The sequence below is a fragment of the Stigmatopora nigra genome, chromosome 21, assembly GCF_051989575.1.
Source record: "Stigmatopora nigra isolate UIUO_SnigA chromosome 21, RoL_Snig_1.1, whole genome shotgun sequence".
NCBI lineage: Eukaryota > Metazoa > Chordata > Actinopteri > Syngnathiformes > Syngnathidae > Stigmatopora > Stigmatopora nigra.
This window is the reverse complement of record NC_135528.1, coordinates 6316053-6330722: the sequence shown is the minus strand read 5'-3', so window position 1 is coordinate 6330722 and position 14670 is coordinate 6316053. Positions and strand designations below refer to the sequence as shown.

At 36.7% G+C, this 14670-nt stretch overlaps 1 protein-coding gene across 29 annotated transcripts in view; it reads left to right on the top strand.

The window, feature by feature from the left end:
* Positions 1-14670, top strand: part of adgrb2 (adhesion G protein-coupled receptor B2) — a 197035-nt gene that overhangs the window by 97569 nt on the left and 84796 nt on the right. For all 29 annotated transcript variants that reach the window (XR_013330237.1, XR_013330236.1, XM_077742875.1 and 26 more), the window contains one exon: positions 3918-4032. The gene's annotated coding sequence lies outside the window, so the exon portion shown is untranslated. The remainder of the gene's footprint in view (positions 1-3917; positions 4033-14670) is intronic.

Here is a 14670-nt window from a genome sequence, read left to right as displayed (position 1 = left end):
TATGAAACTCTCTCTTAGATATTAAACTCTCTCTTAGATATTAAACTTTCTCTCTTAGATATTAAACTCTCTCATAATATAATTTTGAGAGCTGGTTTCAACAGTAAACTCTCTGTCACCATTTGACCAAAAGACCGGCGACCAAACGTCCGAGCACCAAAAAAAAATAGCTTATTTAAAAAAATGCTCAATAACAAATTCCTACTTTGTGACAAATGGTTGGAACGACATCCTAGAACTGACATTTAGCTAGTCGTAATGACACTCCTATCATAGAACGATAATCGAACCTGCTGCCATTTTCCACACACCACACCATTATGACATACTACATCTCGCCAAGACATATGAAAACCACCCAAGTCTTTGGCACTTTTATAAGGCCTAAATGGGTTACTAATAGCATCTTCAATATCCGCCCACATGTCACGCACTAATGCCGACTCTGCTTAACCCCCTCCGCCCCCCCCACCACCACATACAAACCTTCCTTCTCATCTATCTGCTTTTCTATTTCACATCTCATTTTTCACCCAGGCAACTGTAAATGGCCATTGCACTAAAACGGGAACCATTGAAGCCACACCAGTGTCTGTGTTAAAGTAAGAACATACACTTTCTAATGAGCTTCTCGCTGAGCCGCCGGCGCCACCAAAGCTCGGCCGGATGAATAATTTGGAAAAAGGGCGGACGTCTGCGTTAATCTCGGTGGTGGGCAGATGCTTTCCAAACAGAAAGCCTTATTTTCTATCTTATGCATGTTGAACTCGGTGTTTTTTCCCAGTCGGATATTCATTTTTAGGCTCGTGGCAACATGGGTTTTTAGTCTTTTCTGGCCACCTCCGGCAAGGTGTCTTTTTTATCCTCGCCAGCATGTATGGAGCTTTCCTACTTTGTATGCTCGCTATGCTCCATTTGGAGTCACAGATGCCTCTGTCACTGGGGCGGCACTCATTTGGCTTGGCCTCGGGTGACTGTGTCAATATTTGCAGGGAATGCTGTTTAGCTTTGCCGTCTTCTATAGTATAAGCATGACTGGGTTCGAGTTAGGCCTTTTAAAAACATCATCAAGAAACAATAGCCAGTCTATGGAATCACTCTCTATAATTAATGGAAGCCTTTTGGCAACAAGTGAGAAAAAGGATAGGTTTCATTGGGAATTGCTGGACCGTGATTGGCCGGAAGAACGGCGGGAGGGGGAAAAAAAATTTAAAAAAAGAGTCAATAGATTTCTGAGACGAATGGTAATTAACTTCTGTCATTAATCAAGCGCAGAGGGGGAAACTGTTTCATTAAAAACAACAACAACAACAATGGATGATTTTTATCTTTTTTCCAAAAGAGTGACGCTGCATTTTGTCAGTATGCTCAGTAATTGCTTGGTCAATTTGCGTGTCCAAATGGGTCTTTTTTGTCATATTTTTTCATTCAAGCCTGCAGGGATTTCAAAACGGACACGAGTTGGAAGACTGTAGTGCTTCCGTGGGATGTGTGATCATTGTCTTGCCTGCCACTTCATTCTGAACCTCTGTTCATTCATTTTTTGATTTATTTTGTCTTTCTACAATTCTATTATTGTGCAAGCTGCTGCTTCCATGCCAATACCAATTTTAGTAAAGACATCCTAACAATCTATCTCAATTTGAACCCTAAATACTACAAAAATATGAAACTTTTTTCCTACAACATAGCATTGACAATCAAGCTATCCAGTCCATATTTCAAAGCAGGCTAGCAGCAGGCGAAATAGGCATTTGTTACAATTTTAAGATATATACAGCCTAAAAAAATCAATGTAACTGGCTGTCAGTGGTTAGAAAGAGAAAATAAAATACTCAGTTGCACAGCCCAGACAAGTAATAAAAGAATGTGCTTGATAATCTGGAAAATATAATAGTTTAGCTGTGTGATTTTGTCAATAAAACAATAAAAAAAGTTGTCATAGGGTTACACCGTACACAGGTTGTTCCCATTTGTATGAATTAGACTTGACAATAGAGCCACACAGCATAGAGCCGCCAATGCACCGTTATCCAAGTCTCGTAACGCCATCTGGCCCTTGAGGACGTTCCCAATGTCGTCTGCCGGTTTATGACATTACCCGCACGTGCACATGACATATGACATCTTTATTTTCCTGCTTAGTGAACAGTAAGTCAAGCCCCGTTGCAAAAAAAAAAAAAAAGAGGGAAATAAATCGAAATAAAAAGCTCTCTCAGCTCTCTTGGCATCTTTGCGACATGTCATTTTCTCGCCGTGCCTGTATCAATAAAGTTTAAGATAACATAAAATTCCAGACATGGTAAAACAGGGAGCCATGTTTTGTTGGTACTTGATTAGTTTGGCATGACATCTTGTTGCATGCAGATTGTATTGCCCAAAAAAAATGTGCCAGGTGTTGCCATGGAGACAAAAAAAAAGTACAGATTTGTTTATGGTTGCATATAACAATGAAAAGGCAGTTTGTGGGCCAAGAATTTTGATTCTTAGTCATTCTTTTGCTGTCATTTCGAGGATTGTGGCATGGCAGTGAGGAAGTTATTGGTTTGTGGCTGGTAGGGAAAGAGTGAGGTTAATTGGCAACGTTCACCCGTAGGTGTGAACGTGAACGTTTGTCTGTCTCTGTGTCAGTGCCGCCATTGATTTTATGTCCATCTTACGTGTACCCCATCTTTTCCCCAATGTCAGCAAGGATAGATCCTTGCTTGCAATGACCCTGCAGAGGATAAGCGGTGTAGATAAGACAAGACAAGACAAGTAGCAGCTTATAAATGCTAACTTTTGGCATGTACATAGTCACTAGTATTGCTTTTTTGCTTTTGTACGTTGCTGTGGAACGGAAATTGTGCCTTTTTTTTTTGAAGGTCCGCTATGTGATCTGTACTCTGAAGGAGCTGCTACCTTTACATCAATTACATAGGTGGATTAAATGGGAAAGTTGCGTAGGCCACATTGTAATTAACCTTACTCTGGATTTCGGTCATAAATTACCGTAGTAGTTAACTGAGACCTTCACGTGAAGGTGCACGTTCCTTTGGATCGTATTTATATGCACGAGTGAGTCGTATGGAATGAGATTTGCAACATTATGTTCATTCCCAGGTGGTCCGGTGGTTGAGTGGGTTGTGCAATGGGGTCACAGCTTTGAGGTCTTGGGTTCAAATCCAGGTCAGCCTTTTTTTATCATAAAAAAACATGCATTGTAGGTGGATTGGACACTATAAAATTTCATGAGGTATGAGGGTGAGCATGATTGGTTGTCTGTTTTCTCATGCCCTGCGATAGGCTAGTTGCCAATTCGGGCTCCAGCACCCCCTGCGACCCTAGTGAGGATAAACTGGTTCAGAGAATGAGATATAGAGGTTGGCCTATGTAGCTCAAAATAATCTCCTATGATTTTACAGAGTGGCAAAGTTTGCCCAGAGGGATTTTTTTTGCAGTAAATGAAGGCCGAATGGAAAAAAAAATGCAATATATTTAGGCCAAATACAAAGCGAAATCTTGGTGACAAACTCTTTGGCCCAAAGTGCTCCCAGTTATCCAAGCGAGCCAAGCAGCGTCGTTTGAATTGTTAATCAGCCTCATTTTTACTGCTCAAATAATAAGTCCCCTTTGGCTTTTCCAGAATTCCCATTTGCTCAAAGTCAAGTCTTGTCTTGAATTTAACAAATGAACTGGATAAATGCCCCAACTACTTTTAATGCATTACCTTCAGAGATGCGCTGATGCGGGATAACAAAAAAAAAACATGTTTACACTAAATCTTGACTTTTTTTTTTTATATACTGCAAGCCTTGCATACAAAATTAAAATCCTAAATCTGTAATACTTGGTTGCAATCCTAAAAAAAAAAACAATGACCATATTTTTTATTCAATGAAATCAAGTAAAAATAATCATTTTTTTGTGTTTTACAGGAAATGGATGCTCCAAATAAAACCTCAGCGTGTCTCAAGTTCAGCTGATATATATATATGAAATATATATATATATACCTGATCATATCACCAATCAACTGACAAGGCATTTCCAGTGAGTTAAAGCATTTTTACATTATTTTTCTTCATGATGAGACACATGCGACGTAAGATATATATTAACATATGCTTTAAAAACTTAAATTGTTATAATTGTGGTTTTTAATGGATTACATTGGTGATATTTTTATTCATGCTATTTGCATGCAAACTATATTATTGTAATTGTAGTTATTAGTACATAAGTAATGATGTGTTTAGGTACATAGTACTCTTTGGATAATTAGTCTTAGAATTGTATGTAGTTTGTAAAAGTTTTAGTTTTTTTTTGCTCTAGTTTGAATCAATACATAAATAAACTCCATTACATTTTTGGTAGAAAATATAGATCTTTATTTAACAAGCAATAAGCAGTTTTCACCCATTTTTGAGGCAAAATACGTATTTTTGTAAACTAAAGCTTTATGATTCAAAAAGTTTAATCAAATCTGACACCGATAAATGTACATTTAGTTGTTTTCAAAAGCAAGTTGCTACAAATATTACTCATTTTTGACAGCAATTCGGCATGATAAGATTAGGCTCCTCCCCTTTTTGCGAGGTTCACCCAGTCAAGGCGAGTACAGGTGGTGATGGAGATAGGGTCCAGGATTCTAGACACATTGTCTTGATTACCATTAAATGGAAAAAAAAGGAAAAAAGTCCTTGCTCGCACCTCTAAAAAAAATGAATGATGGATGGTTGGATAGATGAATTGATTTTGCCTCTGACCTAACAAAATCTCCTTTTGGATGGATGAATAAAATCCCTGTTGACACAATTCAGTATCTTGGTGTCTCTTGGCAGACAAATGAATGATTTTATAGCAGTTTCCCATTTGCAGGACTAATATTCACCCGTTTTTTTTTTCTCTTCCCGACATTTCTATTTCACGCTTCCTTCATTTTTACACCATAAACTCCTTTCAGGCTCCCTAGGGGAAGACATTGAGTTGTCCTTTTAAACATGCATGTACACACAAATTAGGAAAGCAGTAACAAGCAGTTGAGATGATGACCGTATGATTTGTTGTTCATTTGAATCCCAAAAACGACAGTCTAGAAGCGTGAAAAATATTCTTTAAAAGCGGCAGTTATTTGGCCCGGGTTGTTTTTTTTTTCTCTCCTCTCTTCAATGGCTCTTTTGTTTTGCGCCTACTCGCTGATTACATCTGCCACCCGGTAGAATAAGGGAGGATTCATTAGTATTTGGATGCAAAATTGGAAGGAACACAGATTGATTCTGTTTGCACCATGTCAGATGCTTTTGTTTTCTGGCTTTTGTCTTCTCCAGCAAACGGCGTGGCTTTTGGCTCTGCTTTAACGCTCGGGCGCCGGCCGTGCTTGCGTTCAATTCTGCTAAATGTAATGTGCTGCCACAACATGTTATTAGTCAAGTACATATGGTTGGAAACAATGCAACATGTGCAGTCGACCTTATTCAACGGTGACTGATTCCGAAATTAAAAGCAATGAAGGAAAGGATAGGATGTTTTTTTTTCTTTTAGGTTTTGATCTTTATCGCAATTCAAGCAGTGGATCTTGTGAAAAGGTTTTATTATTACACTTGACTTGACCTGTTGGCTTTTGTACGGTTTGTCAGGGCTTTTTTTCGCTTGTGTGTCATTAAACCTTTTTACTCCCGTTGGGACAATGCATCCCGCGGCTTTTCAAAATAAAACGGCAGTGGGGAATAGGAATTGTAGTAATATATAAAATGGCATCCCAGTGGTTCATTAGTAATAATAAAAAAAATCCAATTCACAACACAACAGGCTGTGTTGTATATTTTCTTGTGAATTAGGGATCTAGTATTGTGGAAATGTATTATTATAGTATTGTGTTTATAGTATTGTGGTAATATACTCTTAAATGTGTGTGCTACTATAGATTACAACGTGTATTTGCCCTATTTAAGTGTTTCAAATAAGCACTATGGGATATATATCTGTTTTTATAACATACTGATGGGAAAAAAAGGCATATAATCTAATCCTACTCTATGGAAGTAGTCCATTTATTTAATTTCTCAGTTATATTAGACATATAAAGGTGTATTATTGGATTGGTTCATTGTCATCTGGTTAATTTTCCCCATCTCTGGAAAAAGTATATATTTTTTTTCTGCTTTCATTCACTGTGACAGTGTGTTGGTCCCTCCATACGATACCTAATGAATCATAAAACGTCAGTTACGGTTATGATCAAAATGGGATTGATGGACCCTTTTTTTCCCTTTCCTGTTGTCAGTAAATTTCACACTTTTGTGGATCCCTCCAGACATGCTCGGGTGTTGAGGATCCAATTAATCTGTGGAAAGGCCCTCCTGAAAGATTTGACAGCCATATCCATTTAATAGCTACCTATTCTTGCCAACCTTTTGAGTGCAAACCTTGCCAAGCTCAATGCCAGCAAACAAGCAAAATTCATGCAGATGACTACTTGCTATTAATGCTTGAATGTAGAAAAACTGACATTTTAACTTGTTCTTTCTCTTCAGTAGAGATATTCTAGAATTAGTGCATAGTTTCGGACTGTGAATTTCAATTTGGGAGACTTAGGAATTGAAAATACAGACAAAAGTGGCTTAAATGTGATCTGGAATGATCCAGAAAATGTCTTGTGTTGGAAAAAAATGGAATTGTGGTGCAAACATGGCTTTTTAGTCGTTTTGGAAAGATGCTAATGACATAAAATTGAACCAAAATCAGACTTTAATCAGACTTTGACTGCTCTATGTTTCAGACTAAGTTGACTTTATCCATTGCATGTAGAAAAACACCTTTTCCCCTCGTCTACTTAGCATTCCTTCTAGCAAAAGTCGAGTTCAGTTGAGGCCAGCATGTAATAAATTATAGCTGTAATATCTTTCCTGGCTGATGTCCAGATCTCATCTCTATACACTTTCCAAGGATGATGGTGAGTGTGTGCTTTTATTTTTCAGTAACAGGTTGACCGTGTGTACCTCTGTGAGTGTGTATGTACTTATCCGACTTTTGCTTTTTAACCGCAATAATAATCCATCATCACTACCTCATGTCTTTCAGCAGACAGGATGTTTCATCATAAACTTGCATGTTCTAATCAAAAATGCATCATCATGTTCTTGTCCATTTGCGGCCATGCAGAATATCGTCCGTTACAAAATCTTTGGTCCAAATTGGACTATGTCTTGGACCAAACTCCGTGCCTCCATCAAGTGTTGTTTTTTAATGGCAGCTTGGTTCTTAATTGACTTTCATTCTTAATGGTCACCATAAAAGCAGCCACACCGATTGCAAATCATCTTGGCAAGTATGCAGACTCTTTACAGTATGAAATATCTGCTGAGGTGATGCTCATTTTGGCAGCTGTCGAAACCAACTAAGCATAATTGGAAGTAAAAGGCCATTCCCAAAGTGAGGCTGTGGATTCCACGCTGTAGGCAAAGTGTTTGTCGGCCATTGTTTACTGTCATATCACATACACATGGTTAACTCAGTGAGGTATTGCCAATGTTTTTACTGTGACAATGACCCCGGAAGAGTATTCTCTTGGTTTGTTATTGTATATCGTTGTGTAGGTAATTTCACTTGATATAATCAAAGAAGGGCTTTTCATTATTTCTACCTCCGAGATTGTGTGCACTTGACTGCATCTTAACAATGTTGTCATTTTTTTGCTGTCAGTCGTGTTTAAGAGCCGATACAAATGTTCTAACTAAGAAAAGCATATGTATGTGTCTATATAATATACACGGACATATCCCAGTGGTTCATTAGTAATTTTAGAGGCATTTAAGAAATATTTCAATTCACAACACATAAGGCTGTGTTGTATATTTTCTCGTGAATTAGGGATCTAGTATTATGGAAATATATTGGTAAAATACTCTTATATGTGTGCTCCTATGGATTATAATGTGTATTTGCCCAAATTAAGTGTTTCAAATAAACACTATGGGATATATATCTGTTTTTATAACTTACTGGTGGGACAATGGCATGTAATCTAATCCTAATGTATGGAAATAGTCAATTTATTTAATGTATTGATTTTATTAGATGTATAATGGTGTAATATTAGATTGGTCCATTGTCATCTGGTTAAATCCTGCTAAAAAATATACACGGACATATCCGTGTTACTAGTTTTTTTTTGTGAGTGCAGTACATCCTCCTGAATATACGTACATATACAGTGCAGTTATCAATTTGAATCTAGTCGAGGGAAAATATTTTCTCAGCGTTTTTTCTTGAGGAAACGTCACATTAACTATATTTGAGTTAATGAAGTTGGCTGGCTCTGATTTTATGGTAGTAGCACTGTTTCTATGATCTTCGGATGAAAAACAAAGTCATAAAACAGTCTTACAGACCTTCACAAATCCACTCTTCAGACTCATTTAACAGTCGTTTCATGTTCTGTTTTAAGATCCTTCCTCCCCCCCCTGACATGCTTTAGTTCATTAATCCAGATGATCAGGCAAAATAAAGATATTTCTTCATACCAAATTGAGTAAACTAGCTTTTTAGTCTTAGTAGAAAATTAGCTGTGCTGAAATATTGATGTAAATTAGACAAAAATACAATGTATAATTCAGCAATCCATTGGTCAATAATCTTGATTATTCTTTTACTGTGTAGTTTGGCTTCAATTTAGAGTTCACATTTTGAGATATATAATACTTCAATAGTTTTCTTGACTGGGTACATATCAATTTGTCTGAAAAAGAAAGTTAGTCCAACTGTCAGGGATGTAAAGAGTAAATGTAAAAAGTAATCCCTCCCTCCCATTGCCTGTGTACATTATTGCCATTACTACAGATTAACGTTTTTTATGAGCCTCGCTGGAATTAGCATTAGTGACGGTTTTAGTGCCAAATTCCTGTTTCAGCTCTGTCACTCTCCCCCGCCTCCATAATTTGAGACGACTTAATATCGCAGCGAGCCACCCCGACTCAGTGCCAGACAAGTGGATCACGGTGGTGGGTTAGTACGTTAGGTCACATTATTCACAGAAGTCTAAATCTTCTTTTCCTTCCGTTTAATTCACAATCATCCCTTGATATCGGCACGTTATGTTCACAGGATTTCTCCTGACAAAAGAAAAAAAATCCAATAGTGCTTCATTCCATTGAGCTTTTAACATAAATTGAAGAATGGGAGTATAGTGTCACTATTTCCTATGATTTCTAATTCGATTATTTGTTCAGAAGAAGCCAGACGATTCCATTGGTGCACTCAATCTTCATCGTCTATGAAAATAAGCAGTTGGCTTTGGAAGAGCCAAGGTATTTACCCTGCTAAACATATATCCGGCTCTCATTTTGGACCCATTAGGCTTCCTGCTTTAGCAATATTTCAGCCAAATTCAATCTGTCTATTTTTATATGATCTAATTACCTTCGTTCATCACACGTGAGCTCAATGTCGGTAAATCTCTTGGAATTTATCATCACTTCCATCACAGAAAAAAATGATACACAACATCAGAGTGGTTAATAGCCCTGGTGATGAGATTTGACTTATGACTACCAGTGTTTAACAATTTAGACATGCATAACATACATAGAAAAATGTAAGACTAGCAGCTCCAGTTACAACTTTCAATTGTTTGAAAAGTTTGGATTTTCTCAAGCCTATCCAGTGGCATTTAAGATGAGAAAAGTCAACTCAAAACATGGTTCCAAGTGTAATTGTTTTGTCAGAACTCCCATTGGCTATGTTCCATGTTATTCCCACTCAGGATTTTGTCATTTAATCAATTGTCGTCCAGTCTAATAAATCACACATAGCTAAATAGTAACGCGTCACCTTGATGAAGTTAGAGCCGAGAATTAAATGGCGTCCAAATGTAATTTACGTCGTTGACGACTGGAGTTGTAATGGTGTCTTAATGAAATATATTTTTGTTTTCCGATTTGTGACGTTTTGCTATCACTGCTACACGTGATTTGAAACCGAGTGTTTATCCACGATTAGATGCAAAGCGGCAGAGGGACGTTCAAACAATGTCAGTGGAAGTCAGTTAACAGCTTGTCCTGACTGAACAATCACAGAGCCACTGTGGATGGAGGGATGAACCAGATGAGAGGATGTATATTTGATTAGCCTCTGAAGTGAGGGATGTGCCTTTTAATCCCTCCTCTAACTAATCCCTTCTCCTTTTGGAGAGTGCTCACTGCCCACAGGCACAAAGTCTTGTAAGTCTTTAATGTAGAGCCAGTGGTCACAATTGCAGCCCTTCATTTTAGTCATGTATTCTTCGTCTTCTTTTTTTTATATACCTATGTTATGCTATCTCATATTCTATTTTCTATCATCTCACGCTGCACCTTACATTATTTAGTGAGATTATTCATTCCTAATGCACTTTAATATTACATTAGTTTGACGTTTTGGCTATTTGCATTTTGAAATGGGGGGTTTTAATCATTTTTTTATATAATATATCGATTTTAGTAAGCCTGCATCTATGTAACATACATTTAAACTTTGATGTATACACACTAGAACTAATTATGGTAATATTGAGGTGGTAAAAAAGGGTAATGTGTTGAGAATATCGGCTATAGAAGACATAATTTGATATAATTAATCTTGTTTGTGCGACAATAATTCATTTTTTTGTCGGAAAATATAGCGTTGATGCAAAATGCTTTCGAGCAACTGTCATAAAGTGAATAATGTAAAACAAAGATACATCCTTTGTCAGCAGAAGTTGTTTAATTTGTGATTATATAAAATGACACGCACTATTCTGGTGGATAATTATGGTATGTGCCATATTTTAAAGTTTCAGTCAATCGATACAAGGAGAAGATGATTTAAAGCTGCAAATATATAATAGAAAAATGAGGAAGGCTGGAAAAAAAGGAGCTGTGGAGGAGAGGGCAAGGATGAAATGAAGAAAGCGCTACATAATGAGATTCCCTCGTTATTTGCTCGGATTCATTTCCTCATGAAAAGAAAATGAGGATTGCTAACGTATAAAACAGCATTTTCCTTTTTGCATCATATTAATCCTCACGCTGTGAGTCTTGATGTTCCCTTTTATACTTTAGCGTTTTATAAAGCATAACATACTTGGATAGATAAAATGGAGCATGCTTTACATATTATAATTTAAATGTATAAAATGCACTGCATGGGTGAGGATAAAAAAAATAGATTGTGTGGACCGTATTTTAGATAAGGTATTTTTTTATCTTGTTCACAAAATAATGCTTTAGTTTTTTTAAGCCACTTTTGAGTGGGTGCATTCACACTACACATTGTAACTCAATTAGCATTTTACACTTTTTTTCCCATGATGCATTGCAAGAGAATATGACCCTTAGTGGAATAGAGCCAAGAAAGAAAATATGGAAAAAGATACATTATGTAATCATAATATCATATAGCATGTCAATCATAATTGCAGTTTTCCTCCCACTCACTCTTCTCTAACCCATTCCATCAAATCACACATTTTAGCCAACAATAAATAATATTATTTATCCCAAAAATTACTCTGAAAGCATATTTGAATAATATTTTACCTTTTTATGTACAGCCTTTTCTAAATAGATAATATAGTCAGCCATCTTGCCAATAACCACTATATTAAAAAAGTGAGTAGTATTGATTGTTATACTAATCACAATAAAATAGTTTCTATTCCTCCATAATTGCCTTGTTTTATCAGAGCAAATTACCTTTAATGCAATTTTGAGGAGCCCTTTTAATTGTGATTTATTTCTGCTTACTATTGATATAAACTGTATGTCTTATTTCCATTTAGTTTGGGTATACATTGGTGCTAAGTAGCTTGATAAACGTAAAATAATCTGTGTATTTTACTACTCTTTACATATCTAGCTTGGCCAGACAGGTTTTCCCCTCATCTGGTTTATTTGTGTGCATTGAAAAATTGTTATTCAACTCTTTGAAATAGAGAAATAGAAAATATACAGGCTTAAATACATAACATGCAGCTGTTGTGGGGTTGATGATTCAATGGATGGAAGTATAATGCTGTTACAGAAAAATGTATGTTATTAAGGAGGCTTGTTTTCAGTGCCTTGGGCTCTTCTTCCATTGACTTGTATGGAAAGGATGTTTACTTATGTTACAAGTGAAACTGATCTTAATAGAAGACTAGTCCATGTTGTGTCTATTTTACATTTCTTAACCTTTTTCCTGGGAGACCAAACATTCACGGTATCCATTTTTTTTCTTTCCTGGTGTATTCTTTTTGAAGTTTTAATGAGATAGACAATGAATACGAACCAGTTCAGGCCATAAAGTGAAGAATGCATTTGAAGTTTTGCTTAAAATTTAGCTTTAATTGACACAGATAAAAGGTAAGGTAAAAACAAATGGCTAAAACAACACTGTATAGTTCATATTGACGTATGTGTATGTATTTATATCATATTATGTTCAATTTACATTTGCGTGGGGGATTAGCGTCACCGGAAATGTAATCCGATAGTACGTGAAATTCTTCCGGACATTGAAGGTGTTTTTTTTTTTTTTTGGAGGGATGTACTTCTAAATGATTGTGAGCATATATTTCCTTTACTGCAAACACTCATATTTCTGCTGTATGAACATAGCTATTAATCTCACCGCTCAGGGCGAGTATTACTGTGTGTGTAGCAAATACAAGTCAGGGGCAAAGTGAGATTTTTGCATCTCACGGGGAGTTACTGAGTTTATTATGCCACTTGCATCGGCCTTTCATGCCTAAAAAATATCTCCAGGGCACCTAGAAATGGATGAGGGAGTGGGCTAGAAACCCCTCCACCTGGGGATATCGAGGTCTTATTGATTCAAGATGCAAGATGCCACACAGTTTATAGAAATTCTCAACAATTTTTGCAGTCTGACGGCATACATAGATGCTGAAAATCTTTGGGGTAATAATACGTTGAGAGGTAATGATGTCAATAGACAATTGAGATGAAAAAAGCTTTTACCGACATGGTGATAGAAATTGAGATTGTACTCAAAGATAATCATGCAGTCCATTTTTTTTAATCTTCCTTTTGAAGGGATACTCTACAGAAAGGCTTCACTTTTTTAAAATTTCACTCTAAATTGGCAAATGGTGAAAGTCTAATACAAAAGAAAGTTAGGGGAAAGTTATTAGGATTCTATGAAAAAGCAGCCATTTTTTACTGAGGAAAATACTTTTAAAGAGAATAAGTAGTACTTATTGTAAATATTGTAGTGATTGAAATGATATAGAGGTTAATAGGGCATGAATAGGGAGTCTTCCGTATGTCTACATGACTTGGGTTTTAGTTTTTCTCATTTTTGTTGGCAGCTTTGAGGTTTTTACTTGCTTATAGTCGAAGCTGTTTTCACATAAATTCAACCTGATGACCGAAAATCAACTTTGGCAAGTCCCTAGCAGATTGCTTTTACTTTCCCTTCAATGCAGCATTAATTTTCTTGGAAATCGTCGGCCGTTAAGAATGTTGAATGAATGAATGTTGACTAGTGTTCAGAGGAAACTTGAGTAGATGCCCACTGTTGCACAACATCTCCTGGCAGACTGATTCTGCTCAATAAGACATTGGTGGAGAATTTGCTAAACATTCAAAGAACTGTTGCCATCCCAGTAAAAAAAAATATGATTCCCAATTTCAGTGACATTAAGGTATTCAATGAAAAACAAATGTTTGGTCTATGTATCCTATTTTCCTGAACTAATATAATCCTCTCTCTCAGTTACTGATAACTACTTTTCGTAATTTAAACGTAGTACAAACTATTCCTGCTTCTTTGCAGACAAGTACTTAAAGAGCAAGACGTGAGAATTGGTGTTCACACAGAGCTTTTTCCACGAACGTGTCCCAGCCAGCCAAGGCCAAATAAAGGAATTAAGATGAAAAGAAAGAGCTTTTTAGAGGATTGTGAGAAGCCAAATTTCGAAAGGACACGAAATCCACCGCATGAGGCCCTGTGTCTGCTACCCCCGGCCCGTGCCCTCTATTTAGAATGGAGTCGGCAATTTTGCAAAAGCAAACAAGTTCCGATAAGTGCATACTTTGGAAGGAATAATAATGAGCGTATCAGTCTACGCTGCCAGTTTTCTCATTTAACAGAAAGTGATACTGCATGGTTGTTCACAATACATACTTTATCTGCGACCAAACACAGAACTGTAATCCTCTGTGCATAAATAATAGGCAAACTACGGCCCGCGGGCCACATACGGCCCCGTTAGGCGTTTTAATCGAGCCCGTCGACGTTGTCCAAATATTTTTTATTTATTATTCATTTATTTATTTCCCCAAGATGGCGCCGTCACGCATTAGCCAGTTGCACTCTTATTTGTTTTTTGTGTTTTACAGCCCCTCTATCTTTTTTAAATGACATTTTAATATTTCTTAATACATTCCTTTTTACTTGACTTTGTACTTTCTACTTTTTACTTTAATAATGAGTAATGAGTATGTTAATACTTAAGTCATTTATTTCTCTTTATGTTTCATATGTACAGTTAACGGATGCACTTTTTTATTTGTATCATATCTTGTGTTGATCCGGCCCATCTGTCAAATTTTTAAAGTCAATATGGCCCCCGGGCCCAAAACTTTGCCCACCTCTGGTCTACAGAGTCCACTTTAGTCCTTCATCTTCTTTTCCCACCAGCCTCTGACCACTGTCCTTTCTCCCATG